Below are 14788 nucleotides of genomic sequence, written 5' to 3'. Positions count from 1 at the left end.
AAATTAAACTGGCAGGAGACTGAAAAATTATTTAAGTTGCTCAAATTATAAAACAGAGAGAGCATTTTATCTGAGGTTCCTTAAAATTAATTCCTTCATGAGGAATATTTTTTCCTTAAATGAAAATTCTCATCGTATACCTTATTTAGACTATAGTCAGAATCCACACTACTCTACAACATTTGACTAATCTATTTAGTGTAGACAAAAAGTAATTCAAAAAACAAGCAATATACAAATAGCACCTAAAGACCTGGTGAACTGCAAACAGAAGTTGGTTTTATACTTCACTGGGCATCCTAATTACAGGTTCTATACTGCTTTGTTCTGCCCTCTTCTATTTTCCTCTGGATGATCTTGTCTACTCCATGACTTCAAATACCATCTTTTATGTTAATTACTTTCAGATATATACTCCAGCTATCCCCTCTGTCCTGCTGTGTTGACCTGTATTTATCTTTGTGATAGGACAACCTCTTCAAGTTTTCTAAAAAGATACAGGCATATAAACAAGTTTATAAAAGTGTTATAGATACTAGTATCAGTTCATACAAGGTTCTGTGAGTTTACAAAATAAGAAGACAGGAAAAGCTTCCTAGAGGAAATAATACTTCAGTAGATGTCTAGAGGAGGGAGTGACAGAAAGGGAGACAGACGACTGGCATTGGAGGGAAAAAGAACAGTGGGAGTCAAGTTTCTGAACCAGGAAGCAAGCTATAAAATAATTCCCTAAAATCTGGGCCTTATAGTACAGGGTGGGGGTAACCAGAAACCAGGCAAGTACCAAATCAGGGAGGGTCTCACACGTCATACTTGGGAATTCAAATTTATTCCATAATTTTTATACCTATTATGTAGCAATAGGGAAGCAAGCATTAAAGGGCTTTTTCAGCAAAGGAGAAACAGGATCAAATTTGGATATAACGTGGGGAAAAGCTTTTCTGTTTTAATCCCTACTGCTTTCTAAACAATATGGACTAAATTTGTTGTGCTGAGCCCTGAAGCAATTTGACTATATATATTTGTGAGTGGAAGCCTAGAAAAGCTGGACTGCTGTGCTTTCCAGAGGGAGAAGGAATTTCCTAGGACAATTGTAGGAAAATGGGAGAAAAGTGAGAAAAAACAGCAAAATTGCCGAACGCAGAGGGCCCCTATATCTTCTATAAAATACTAACTCATAAACATTTTGAGTGGTTGGTTTTTTTTGGTTTGTTCGTTGGCAGAAACCAGGCTTCACTTCAAGATCGATCCCAGAGACAGTATTTGTGAAGTGGACCCCAAGGACAGAGAAGACTGTGAAAATGTGAGAAACACACCATAAGGTGGCTCCCCATGATCTTTGCCTCTTGGTGTTCACATCTCTGGTGTTCATACCTCTCTGAGTGTGGGCAGGACCTGTAACTTGTTTATAACTAATAAAATATGGCAAAGGTGATGGGATGTCACTCCCATAATTATATTGCCTGGTCTTGCTCACAGACTCACTCTAGTCTGATGAAGTAAACAGCCAAGTTGGTCTGATGAAGTAAGCAGCCAAGTTGGAAAAGGCCACATGTAAGTAGCCTCTAGGAACTACAGGTGGTCTCTAGGTGCTAAGGACATCCTCCGGCCAATAGCGCGAAAGAAGCTGGGGCTCTCAGCCTTACCAACACAAGGAAATGAAGTTTGCCAACAACCTGAGTGAACCTGGAAGTAGATTCTTTCCCAGTCAAGTTGCCAAATGAGAACACAGCCCTGTCCACACATTTTTTTTTTTTTTTTCAAATTTTATTTTAGAGTCAGGGAGTACATGTGCAGGTATGCTACCTGGGTATATTGCTTGACACTGAGGTTTGGGGTACGAAAGACCCTGTCACCCAGGTACTCAACATAGTACCCAATAGGCAGTTTTTCATTGCTTGTCCCCCACTCTCCCTCCCCTTTTGGAGTTCTCAGTGTCTATTGTTTTCATCTTTGTGTTCATGTGTACCCAATGTTTAGCTCCCACTTATAAGAACAAGCAGTATTTGATTTTCTTTTTGTTTTTGAGACAGGGTCTCACTCTGTCACCCAGGCTAGAGTGCAGTGGCCTAATCAAGGCTCACCGCAGCCTCGACCTCCCTGGGCTCAGGTGATCCTCCCACCTCAGTCTCCTGAGTAGCTGGAACTACAGGAGTACACCACCATGCCCAGCTAATTGTATTTTTTTTTTTTGTAGAGGCGGGGTTTTGTCATGTTGCTCAAGCTGGTCTCAAACTCCTGGGCTCAAAAGATCCTCCTGCCTCGGCATCCCAAAGTGTTGGGATTACAGGCATGAGCCACCATGCCAGGCTGGTATTTGGCTGTCTCTTCCTGTGTTAATTTGCTTAGGATAATGGCCTCCAGCTCCGTCCATGTTGCTGCAAGGGACATGATTTTGTTCTTTTTTTATGGCACTGTTCTATAGTATATATATACCACATTTTCTTTATCCAGCCAGCTATTGATGGGCACCTAGATTGATTCCATGTCTTTGCTATTATGAATAGTGCTGTGATGAACATGTACTGCCGTGTCTTTTTGGTAGAACGATTTGTTTTCTTTTGAATATATACCCACTAATGGGATTGCTGGGTCATATGGTAGTTCTGTTTTCAATTCTTTGAGAAATCTTCAGACTGCTTTCCACAGTAGCTGAACTAATTTACATTCCCACCAACAGTGTATAAGCATTCCCTTTTCTCCACAGCCTCACCAACATCGGTTGGTTTTTTCCATTTTTTAATAATAGCCATTCTGCCTGTCCACACTTGGCAGCCTTGTGAGACCTTAAGCAGAAGACCCAGCTAAACTGTGCCTGTGACTCCTGACCCACAGAAACTGTGGAATAATAAATGGGTATTGTTTTAAACCTCTCTAAATTTGTGGTAATTTGTTACATGGTAATAGAGAACTAATATAAATATTTGCTCCCTCTGCAGTACCCCATCCCTCAAGTTTACAGATATTCCATAATCTATGTCCCCTATCTAACTTCTGGGTTATGTAAGTTTTAGAAAAAAAATCACTTTATTTTTTTTTAGACAGAGTCTCATTCTGGTGCCCAAGCTGGAGTGCAGTGGTGCAGTGGGCTCAAGTGATTCTCCCACATCAGCCTCCTGATTAGCTGGGACTACAGGCACACAACACCACACTTGGCTAATTTAAAAAAAAAAAAAAAAATTGTAGATATGAGGTCTCACTATATTGCCCAGGTTGGTCTTGAACTCCTGGGCGCAAGTGATCCTCCCACCTTAGCCTCCCAAGGTGTTGGGATTACAAGCACGAGTCACCATGCCTAGCCAAAAATCACTTGGCAGTTTGAGAAAGAATGGATTCAAGAGGCAGGAAATAATGGCAATAGCCCAGGTGAGAAATGGTGAAGGCCTAAACCAGAAAAATAGCAGTGCCATTTAAGAAGTTAGGAAATAAAGGAGAAGCACAGGTTTCATGAGAAGTATTAATATACCGAGTCTATTTGAGACACGATAATTTGAAGTGTCTAGAGGTCCTCCAGGTGAAGATGTCTACTAAGCTTCAGTACTAACTTTGTAAGATGCTAGTTCTGATCTGGAAAAACTCACATTTCCCTGCTCACAATCTGACAGTAAGCTGCCCTTTCAGTCCTCATCATGTGTTCTACACTTCACAGAGCTACTTGGTGCTCCACAAACAGGGCATGCCTATGCACAAGTCCATATCTTGGCTCATGCTGTTCACTTTGAATGAAATGCAATCCCCTCTCATCAAATTTATAAAAATCCTACTCACCTTTTAAAAATGTCGATATGCTGTTAGAATGTGGGCTCCCTTGAGGGCAGGGCACTTTGTTTTGCCCACAGATGTCTCAAAAACCTGGAATATAATAGGTACTCGATAAATATTTATTGAATGAATGGATAAATGTCTTATATAAAGCCATTCCTTATTCTCTCTCCAGTCACAGAATAAATACTAATGTATTCCATATCATAGATATAAACATTTGCTGATAACTAGTAGTACAACTAAGAACTTCTGTTTCTGAACAAATGAGGAAAAGAAAATACAAATTTGATAGGAAAGATAATGAAGCGGTGGATGTATACCTGAACATTAGCTCTGTTTAAGAGTATGGATCACTTAACATATAGTTACCCAACACCGAGTATATACAATATGTGACTAGTTACGCAAAAGTCATTCCCAACCCCTTTTTCCTTGCCTCCCTCTAATTAAGAGGTGAAAGTAAACAATTATTTTCCCAGCCTCCTTTATAGCTAGAGATAGTCATGTGACACATTTTGGTCAATGAAATGCAAGGGGAAATCTACTCAATGAATGATTTGAAAAAAAAAAAATGTCTTCCCTGGTCTGGAAAAAAAAAAAAAAGGAGAAAGATCTGTCTAGTCATATCTCCTGCTTCCTACGTTTGAAAATTTTGGTGCTTGGAGCTTTTGCATCTATCTTGTGACTATGAAGAGAAGGCAAAAGAAATCACAGAGATACCAATCCAGAGCCCTCACATTAAGCCACTAAACCGATGCCAGAAGGCACCTAACTTTTGTTGTTAGACAAACTTCTCTAGTTTAAGATCTATTAGTCTGTTATTCTGTTACTTACAGTTGAAAATGTTCCTGAACTAGTGGAAGATATCTTAGAAATCCTGGCTAATAATATTATCTGGTTAATAATGCCACACATGAAATGACTTTAAAATGCCTATTTGATTTTAAATTGTGTTTTTGAAAATAGCACTATGTGCCTTTAAATATATTTATCATAAGTTACACTATCTAGCATGTGGCTGTGTTGTCATAGTCTTCACTGTCTTTTCTGTTACACCTCATCCTGTGAATAATTGTGTCAAAAATGAAGAAAACATGGTTTCAATAGGACATGTTTGTCAACTCTGATTTCAGAGGTAGAACTATTACAACCAAAAGGGAAATAAAAGGAACAGAATAAAGTAAAATGGAAATCAGGATTAGTTGAAACTTCCAAATTTATTTACCCAAAAGTTTCAAAGTAATTCTATTCCAAATAATGAAGCTGTATCTATACTTTGCTAACACAGTTAAATAAGATTTTCGATTTATAGACATTGCAAAAGATTGGATTGGTAATGACAAAGCACATTACATAATTCCAAAAAAAAACTCCAAACCACGTTTTAAAGCTGTCGAAAAAGTATAATGAGAACTCTACTTTTCTCTGTTAGATTTGCCAAGTGTCAAAAGGGACTGAGAAGTGTTTTAAATTGCTTTTATAAATGAGTAGTGAAGCCACTCACCAGTTCCTAGAAGTTTGAACAAAGGGAACAAATATTCAATAAGAAACCACCAGCGTAATTAATAATAATCATAGAGACTTTCTAGTGGATTAAAAAAAGGAATCATTCATTAAACCTATTTCTAAAAATTTCATTAGCTGGAATTGTTCTACATTAGTGGAATTACTCTACTAAGAAATAAGATACTCTCTTCCTTATTTTTTATTAACAGGTACTATTTAGTCAGGAAACACCTGTAAGATTAAGAAAGCACTGAGCTGGGCCTAGAGTTGTGAGATACACAAATAAATGAGACCGAATTCCTGCTCTCTAAGAAGATTTCATTGCAAAGTGAGATTCAGACACATACTCTTAAATATAGCCAGAAAGCCTCTAAACCACATACCAGTAGTATTTAGGTCTATCAGAATCTAAGGGTGGAAGGGCAGCCCAGATGAATGGCTTTATTTGGTTGTTTATTAAGGAGCTGCATTTAAATTCCAAAACAGTGGAAGGTCAGTATTAGTCATTTCCATATGAGATAAATGTATCAAATTTAGCCTAGGTCATAGTTGCAAGCACTAATAAAGTATCATAACAAAACAGAAGACACAATGGAGTCAAATTGTTTTTGTTTTTTGTTGCTGTTGTTTGTTTTTTGCTTTTTTTTTCTGCTTTAATCAGGTACTCCTGATATTTCAAGGAGTTAAAGCCACTGCCTCATGGAACTTGTTCATTTCTTGATGGTATCTTGAGAAACAAAAATGAAGATAGTAGAATTCCATATCTTATCTCTTGGCATTATTATGTTTTCAGTTGTACAAAATATCTAAATCAGATGTATACGGGTTGAACAATTCTTACAGAAATTCCTGCCAAAATTAAAAATATTATGGGTAATTATCACTAAAAAGAAAATTAATCACAGTTTATATTAAGATAATTAAAACTGGAATTCAAAAACTGTGAGGCTGAAAACAAATCTACAAAAAGCCTGGTATGGTATGACTCATAGCAGCTTTATTCATAATAACAACAAAAAAGAAATACTTCAGATGTATATTATTAGGTGACTTGACAAACTGTGATATTATAGTAGGTTAAATAGTGACCCCCTAAAAGAGTCCACCCAGAAACTGTGAATGTGCCCTTATTTGGGAAAAGGATTTTTGCAGATGTAATTAAGGATCTTGAGATGAGATCAACGACACTGTCCATATGAGGGACAGAAGATAAGAAAGACACAGAGACACAGGGAGGAAGGCCATATGAAGACAGAGGCAGAGATTGGAGTTATGCTGCCACAAACCAAGGCATATCTGGAGCCACCAGAAGCTGGAAGAAGCAAGGCAGGATTATCCCCTAGAGTCTTCAGAGGGAGCACAGCTCTGCCAATACCCTGATTTTGGGCTTCTGGCCTCCAGAGCTATGAGAGAATAACCTTTTGTTGTTTTAAGCCACCACGTTTGTAGTCATTTGTTAAGGCAGCCCTAGGAAACTAATACAGGGATATTCATAAAACCGTGGTATATTCATAAAATGGAATGCTATTCAGTAATAAAAGGAATGAACTACTGACACCCTCAGCAACATGGATGACTCTCACAAATAAGTTGAGTGTAAGAAGCCATACACTCAGACATGCACTGTGTAATTTTATTTATATGAAGTTCAAGAACAGGCTAAATTATTCTATGAGATAGAAATCAGAACAGTGGTTAACCTCTGGGGGCAGGGGTAAGGACTGATGGGAAAGGGGCACGAAGGAAATTTCTGGGGCAATGGAAATACTCTATATCTTGATTAGGACGGTGGGGTTACACAGGTGAATAGTTTGTCAAAAACTCATCAGACACTGCACTCAAGAGCTGTTACTTTTTTTTTTTTTTTTTTTGAGTCACAGTCTCTCTCTGTCACCCAGGCTAAAGTGCAATGGTGTAATCTTGGCTCACTGCAACCTCCGCTTCCTAGGTTCAAGCAATTCTCCTGCCTCAGCCTCCTGAGTAGCTGGGATTACAGGTGCCCACCACCACACCCAGCTAATTGTTGTCTTTTTAGTAGAGACGGAGTTTTGCCATGTTGACCAGGCTGGTCTCGAACTCCTGACCTCATGATCCGCCCACCTTGGCCTCCCAAAGTGCTGGGATTACAGGAGTGAGCCACTGCACCCGGCCGAGCTGCTACATTTTATTGAGTGTAAATTAGATCTTAATTTTTAAAAACTAAGGAATAAACCAAAACAACAAAAAAACAGCAATGAGGACTGAAATTATACATTAAGGCAGGGGTTGGCAAACTACAGTCCAGGGGTTAAATCTTGCCTGCCACCAATAAAATTTTATTGGAACACAGCCAGACCCAATCATTTACATATTGTCTATGGCTGCTTTCACCCTACAAAGGCAGAGTTCAGTAGCTGTGACAGAGACCATACAGTCCGCAAAGCTGAAAATATTTAGTATCTGTCCCTTTACAAAAAAAAGTTTGCGAACCTCTCTACTAAAGTTATAGTCTGTAAGATGACAGCAAGAGGGGGGAAAATTATAGTCTGTAACTACATTTATAACTATGGAAGCCTCTTCTTGCTCTAACATTCTGTGATTCTCATTATATTTAATGGTATGAATCAGAGATGTCTGTTAAGACACTTGAAATGTCTTTACCCTAGGGCACTTAGGTGAGATTTTGAGCTAAATCTTACAATTCTTAGTTATTCCATTTATTTTTCTTCCACTTGCCATTTTTAGCAAAATTAATAGTTCACTATTGTACTATCAAAAGTCGTCACATTTTATCCATAAATGCATTAACTTATATGGCCTCATCTGTGAGATATGCTAGGCACATAATAGTTCATTACAGAGTAATGAAAGAGAATTGGCAACCAATGGGGCCAGGGCTGGCAGAACCAACTAGCAGCCTAAGCAATCCCAAGGCACTATGCAGAGCATAATAAGGGACTAGCACACTTGATTGTATTCTTGCAGACATAATTATCAAAAGGGTCTAAGCTGATGGTCTAGGGACTCTGGTGTAGGAGTAACTGAACTTAGAAAGTCAAAGCTATCAGCCAGAAAGGGCTTTCCATTGCCTTTAGAATAAAAACCACAATCCTTAAAATGGTCACCAATGCCTTGAATAATATGGTCGCTGTCTACCACCAGCCTTTCTTCTTCCTCTCTTTTGACAACAACTTTTAACAGGAGGCACATGATCAGTGTTGGCCTCCAGAAAAATTACTCTGCCAGCCATCAGAGAGAGCCTGGAGATGAGGAGAACAGTTAGGGGTCACTGGGATAATTTAATTAATAAAAAAACATATACTGAATGCTTGAATTAGAAGAGTGACAGTGGGAATGAAGAAATGAATTCCAGGATAAAGAAAATGTTTATGACCCACTGAATGCAACACAACATAGCAATGAAAATGATCTATGGCTACATACAACACAGATGCATTCACAAACATTATATTGAGCAAGAGAAGCAGGATACAAAAGAATATAAACAGTATGATTCCTTTCAAAAGTGCAAAACAGGGGGAAAAAACCACCAAACTATATTGTTTGAGAATCCTTATAGAGGTGATTTAGTAAGAAAAAGTGATTAAACAATTATCACAAGGGTCAAATTAATGGTTACTTCCAGGAGGAAGAGAAAGGCATACAGGAGCTTCTGGGGCTACAATGTTCTATTTCAACCTAAGTGGTGGCGATTATATGGGTGCTGGCTGTGTAACAATAACAAATACAAATATATATAAACAAAAATGTCTCTTGACATATATTTACCATAAATAGATGTATACACATATATATATAATATACACACACAGATATATGCACTCTTATGTATGTTTTCTCCATTATCACAGTTTAAATCAAGGTTTTAAAAAGGATTATACAGCAACAGCTGAGGTACACTTAATTACAACTTAATTAGGTATGGAGGGCAAAGCCAAGGATTTGGAATCAGCTCTGGGTTCAAATCTTTATTATTTATTAGCAGTGTGACTTTGAACAAGTTATGTAACCTCTCTAAGCCTCAATTTTTATCAGGGGAACTAACAGGGCTGTTATTAGGATTAAAATTTTGACCTGTCTTTGATTATTTTTCTGTGACCTTTTCTGATTGATCAGCTGAGGGATCTCCCTCAAGTTACTAAAGTTATTACCTACATTGTAATTTCCTGTGCTTTATTAATGGCTGTGAGCACCTCAGCACCTTTACAGGTCAGGTGGCTTGGGTTTGTCTAATATTCATAAACCAGCAGGTGGAGGATATTAAGCTTTCTGCTCTGCAAGCCCAGTGGTTCTCAAACATGAGGGTCTATCACAATCTCCTGGATGACTTGTATTAAAATACAGCTTGCTGTGACCCACTTTTGGAGTTTCTAATTCATAGACCTGCAGTAAGACATGAGAATTAGAATTTATTTAACAAGTTCTAGTAAGTTCCCAGGTGATACTGTTGCTTCTGGTCCAGGCACAGTATTTCTAGAATCTCTATTCTAGTACAATATCAGAAAAGTTGGTAAACTGGTCCCCTTCACTTAAAAGAGAGAGGAAGGAGCTTCTTTGCTCTCAGGCTCTCCAACTACAAAGGAGACAGTTTTCACAGACAGTTGGAAAGAGAGTGACTCCATCTACCTATGCAGGCCCCCTTTTCCTCTTAGACAGGGGTCAGCCTTCCTGAGCTACAGACTTCATATGTCCCCCATTTGCCCCCTCCTATGAGAGCTCACAGATGTCCTCAGAAGCATGGATTACTTCCAAGGGACTCTGGCGGTTGCTTTTAGTCCCTGAGTTGCTCCAGTAAGGAATTGTGGGAAGAGAGAGATCAGGAACACGTGTTCATTTTCTTCCCAAAAACTACTTCTGTGAGAATTAAGGGAGATAAAAACATAACATCTGGGACATTGAGTACTTAATAAATGTTAGCCGTCATTGTTATGACTTCAACTTTTTTGAAGTGGCTGTTTGCATCATAACAGAAACAGTATGTGAGATGAACAGGTTTGTCAGGAAAATGAATAGTTTAGTTAGGAACATTTTAATGTTTACAAATTTTATATTTATTTTCATATTTATGAATTTTTATATCATGGCTCTAAGGTTAAACTTGGGGGATTTTATAAAACAGACTTGATTAGTAATCTGAGAGACATAGGAGACAACAGAAAGCTTGTGGAGCTTCTCTTGGGAAATAGTGATGCAACCCGGTTTGAGACCTAACTAGCTAGAGGGTAACACAAATGCTAGCAGCTGGCTGGCTCATAGAGACTCGTTTTTGAGAGCAGGCAGTAAGCACATGTTAAGCTTGTGATGTGCTTTGGCAGAAAGTCTTGACAAACCTGTCTCATTCTTTAAACACATGGTTCCAAAGTTGCTAAGCAAAGTTCAGTCTGAACCTTGACTTTGTCTCCCTTAGAAGTGGGGGCTTGTATATTTTGCAATGCCTCATTAAATATTTTAGCATTTTGGTCTCTGCAAAAAATGGTGGTTTTTTTGGGGACAATCTTAATATTCGTATCTTAGTTATCCATTCCAATATTATTTCTATGCTTTATACACTTTCAAATTACTCTGAGGCATTTACATAAGTTCTAGGAATTACACAAACCTTAAAGTAAAAAAGAAAAAAACAAACAAAAATTCCATATAAATTTAACTTAAATTTATTAAAAACTATAATATGTATACTTATTTATATAACTTCAGCAACCACTTTGTGGCTTGTTTTTTAAAGCCAAATTATGAGCCTATAGCTTCAGAAAATCTACATAGCCAATATTCTTAGAAGTGAAAATGCAATTATAAATTCATTCCACATGATTCAGTTACATTTAAATCAACAAGTGAGTAGTAGGTACTGGAGACACAGACATGAATAAATGATGATGTCCTTGTGCTTGAGGAGTTCAAAGTTCTTCTGACCATGTGTTTGATTATTTGTTTCCATGTCTCTCTCACCCACTAGACTATGATTGGTCTAGTCTCTAGAGGAGGAGATGACTGACTCTGCCAGGGAGTCTGAACTTGGAGGTGTCATTGAGAAGGTGAACTCTGAGTTGGCTCTTGAAGGATACTAAGATTTGGGGTGAGGAGGTAGGGAGAGAAGGACAGGACAATCTAAATGGAAATAACAGAATAAGTGCAAAAACATTGACATGGAAAATAATTGTTAAGATTTACAAGTATCTCTGCGTGGCTACAGCTCCTGTGTTTCTTTGAGAGTAGTACAAATGAGGAGGGTAGAGTTAGGTGAGACGAGATGGTGAAAGGTTCTTTTTCTCTTCTAAGGAGTTTTGATTTTACCTGTAGGTGGCTGGGAGACGTGGAAGCTTTGTAAGCAGCAGAGTGACAATATCAGATTTGTGTTTTGACAACAACTTCAGGGTCAACAGTACAGAGAGTGGACCATGGTGAACTACCTCAGACAAAAAGTCTAGTTAGGATGTGGTCACAACAGGCTGTCTATTGCTGTTTCCAATGTTTGACTCAATATTAATCTCAAATTCTATTTTAAAATTGTTACATAAAATCAAAACAGTCAGGGAAAATGAGCTAAAACTATGGGCCCAACTCAAAGGCTTAAAGCTCAAAATCGAGGATATCAAAGGATTTCAGAAAAAAATACACACACAAACGCACACTTAAGGTATGAAGTTAAGTAGTAAGGACAGGTTTTCAGCACCTTTTCAGTCACTCAACTAATTAACATAAGACTAAAATATGAACCACCTTTGTGTGAGGGAAGAGGAATTATGATTGCTGAGATAAACTGTGAAACAATTCAATATTTTATTAAAGAAAGTAGAAAAGAGATGGGGTTTGTGAATCAATCAATCTGAACTTCAAAGGGAAAATATGGGGAATAATACTAATAGTTATTCCCTGTTTTTTAAAATTATCCCATTTTTTATTCTCTGTTTTAAAAATTATTATATAAAATGACCGTCTTTATTTTATGTAACAATTTTAAAATACAATTTGAGAGTAATATTGAGTCAAACATCGGAAACAGCAATAGACGGCCTGTTGTGACCACATCCTAACTAGACTTTTTGTCTGAGGTAGTTCACCATGGTCCACTCTCTGTACTGTTGACACTGAAGTTGTTGTCAAAACACAAAGCACCGGCCAATATGCTACTTATTTATTATGACATAATTAAAAGAAATTAGAGTTCGTAGAATTTTTATATTAAAATTCAGCTTTGGAGATTTATTTTAAAACTTTCAAAGTATCAGTTTGCACACACTAAATTTGGATTTTACTTTATTATATTAATAACATATAACTCACCGATTTGAAAAAGTCAAATAGTAATTAAAAGTAGCTCTTATTTTTTACACAGATCCCTAATAACATATAACTCACAGATTTGAAAAAGTCAAATAGTAATTAAAAGTAGCTCTTATTTTTTACACAGATCCCAAAATACGAGTGATAGAGAAAATTATTCAGTCAGCTGGGCACAGTGGCTCACACCTGCAATCCCAGCACTTTGGGAGTCCAAGGTGGGAGGACTGCTTGTGGCCAGGAGTTTGTGACCAGCCTGGGCAACATAGCAAGACCCTGTCTCTAAAAGAAAATTTTTAATTAGCTGGGTGTGGTGGCATGCAGCAGCAGTCTTAGCTACTCAGGAGACTGAAGTGAGAGGATTGCTTGAGCCAACTCACTTCAGCTTGGGCAAAAAATGAGACCCTGTCTCTAAATATATATATATTTAGAATATATACATTTATTTGATATATATATTTAGAATATATACATTTATTTAATATATATATTTAGAATATATATTTATTTGATATACATATTTGGTATATATATTCATTTATTTGATCGGATCTGCTTCTGTTATCATTAACCTATCTTGGTGTCTGTAAAAACACAAAACAACCATTGACAAATTTAATTAAATCTTTGAAAAAATGGCACAACAAATAACTCATCAGAAAAACTCTGATACCAAGTTTTTTGTTTTAAACATTGAACCAAATCCCAAATCTCATTTAAAATGTATTTTTTTTTATCACTTCCATTTTGTAAAATTTCATTTTGTAAAATTTCAAAAGTACTTTCCTGTTTGTAAATTATACCTCAATTTAAAAAATTTCATTTAGGAACAAAAAGTTTCACCCTAAAAAAAAAAAAAAAAAAAAAAAAACTTTGGCCAGGCGCAGTGGCTCACACCTGTAATCCCAGCACTTTGGGAGGCCAAGGTGGGCAGATCATGAGGTCAGGTGTTCGAGACCAGCCTGGTCAATGTGGTGAAACCCCATATCTACTAAAAATACAAAAAGTAGCCAAGCGTGGTTGCGCATGCCTGTAGTCCCAGCTACTCAGGAGGCTGAGGCAGAAGAATTGCTTGAACCCGGGAGGCGCAGGTTGTAGTGAGCCGAGATTGCACCACTGTACTCCAGCCTGGATAACAGAGCAAGACTCTGTCTCAAAAACGAAAACAAACAAACAAAAAAACTTTTCCAACCTACATAAAAGATAGAGGATAGTACAATGAACACTACAATCACTAGAGTAACATTTTATGGTTTGTTTTCTCTCTCTCTCTCTTTTTCCAGAACCAACTGAAATTAAGTTGCAAACATCATAGACATCATCACACTTTCTCCCTAAATACACCAGTAACCTTTAAGGGATATTTTGATAACCAAATTTTGTTATACTCAATTGAATCTTTCAAGAGCCACCATGAAACAAAGAAACAGATAAATGTGAACTGTAGAACGGATACAGTGAAATAAAGACTTCATTATATTTGGTCAAAAATGATGCTGGAAAAAGCACAACAAAATAGTGGGAAATGGGCTGGGCATGGTGGTACATGCCTGGTAATCTCAGCACTTTGGGAGGCTAAGGCAGGAGGTTGCTTGAGCCCAGGGGTTTGAGACCAGCCTGAGCATCATAGGGAGACCCCCGTTGATATTGTTTGGCTCTGTGTCCCCACTCAAATCTCATCTTGAATTGTAATCCCCATAATTCTCACACGTCAAGGGAGGGAACTGGTGAGAGGTGACTGGATCACAGCGTAGTTTCCCCCATGCTGTTCTCATTATAGTGAATTTTCATGAGATCTGATGGTTTTATAAGTGTTTGACAGTTCTTCCTTCACATCTTTTCTCTCCTGCCACCATGTAAGACATGCCTGCTTCCTCTTCTACCATGATTTTAAGTTTCCTGACGACTCCCCAGCCATGTGGAACTATGAATCAATTAAACTTCTTTTCTTTATAAATTATCCAATCTCAGGCAGTTCTTTATAGTATAAAAATGCACTAATGCACCTAACTCTACAAAAAAATAATTAGCCAGGCATGGTGGCCCGTACCCATGGTCCCAGCTACTTGGGAGGCTGAAGTGGGCTGCTGTAAGCTGTGATCACGCCACTGCACTCCAGCCTGGACAACATAGCGAACATGTCTCAAAAAAAAAAAAAAAAAAAAGGGCAGGAAAAGGAAGGGTTGTTCAATAAAATGCCAGGATAATTAGCCTTTTTTTAAAAGAATCAATCAAA

General features: G+C 37.7%; 1 long non-coding RNA gene across 3 annotated transcripts in view; it reads right to left on the bottom strand.

The window, feature by feature from the left end:
- The window catches only part of LOC102129970 (uncharacterized), a 128042-nt gene that overhangs the window by 88802 nt on the left and 24452 nt on the right, over nt 1-14788 (bottom strand). For all 3 annotated transcript variants that reach the window (XR_012422330.1, XR_010580441.2, XR_012422329.1), the window contains exon 2: nt 3769-3852. This is a non-coding gene — a long non-coding RNA (uncharacterized lncRNA). The remainder of the gene's footprint in view (nt 1-3768; nt 3853-14788) is intronic.

The sequence above is a fragment of the Macaca fascicularis genome, chromosome 13 (assembly GCF_037993035.2).
Source record: "Macaca fascicularis isolate 582-1 chromosome 13, T2T-MFA8v1.1".
NCBI lineage: Eukaryota > Metazoa > Chordata > Mammalia > Primates > Cercopithecidae > Macaca > Macaca fascicularis.
This window is presented reverse-complemented; position numbering and strand designations above follow the sequence as displayed.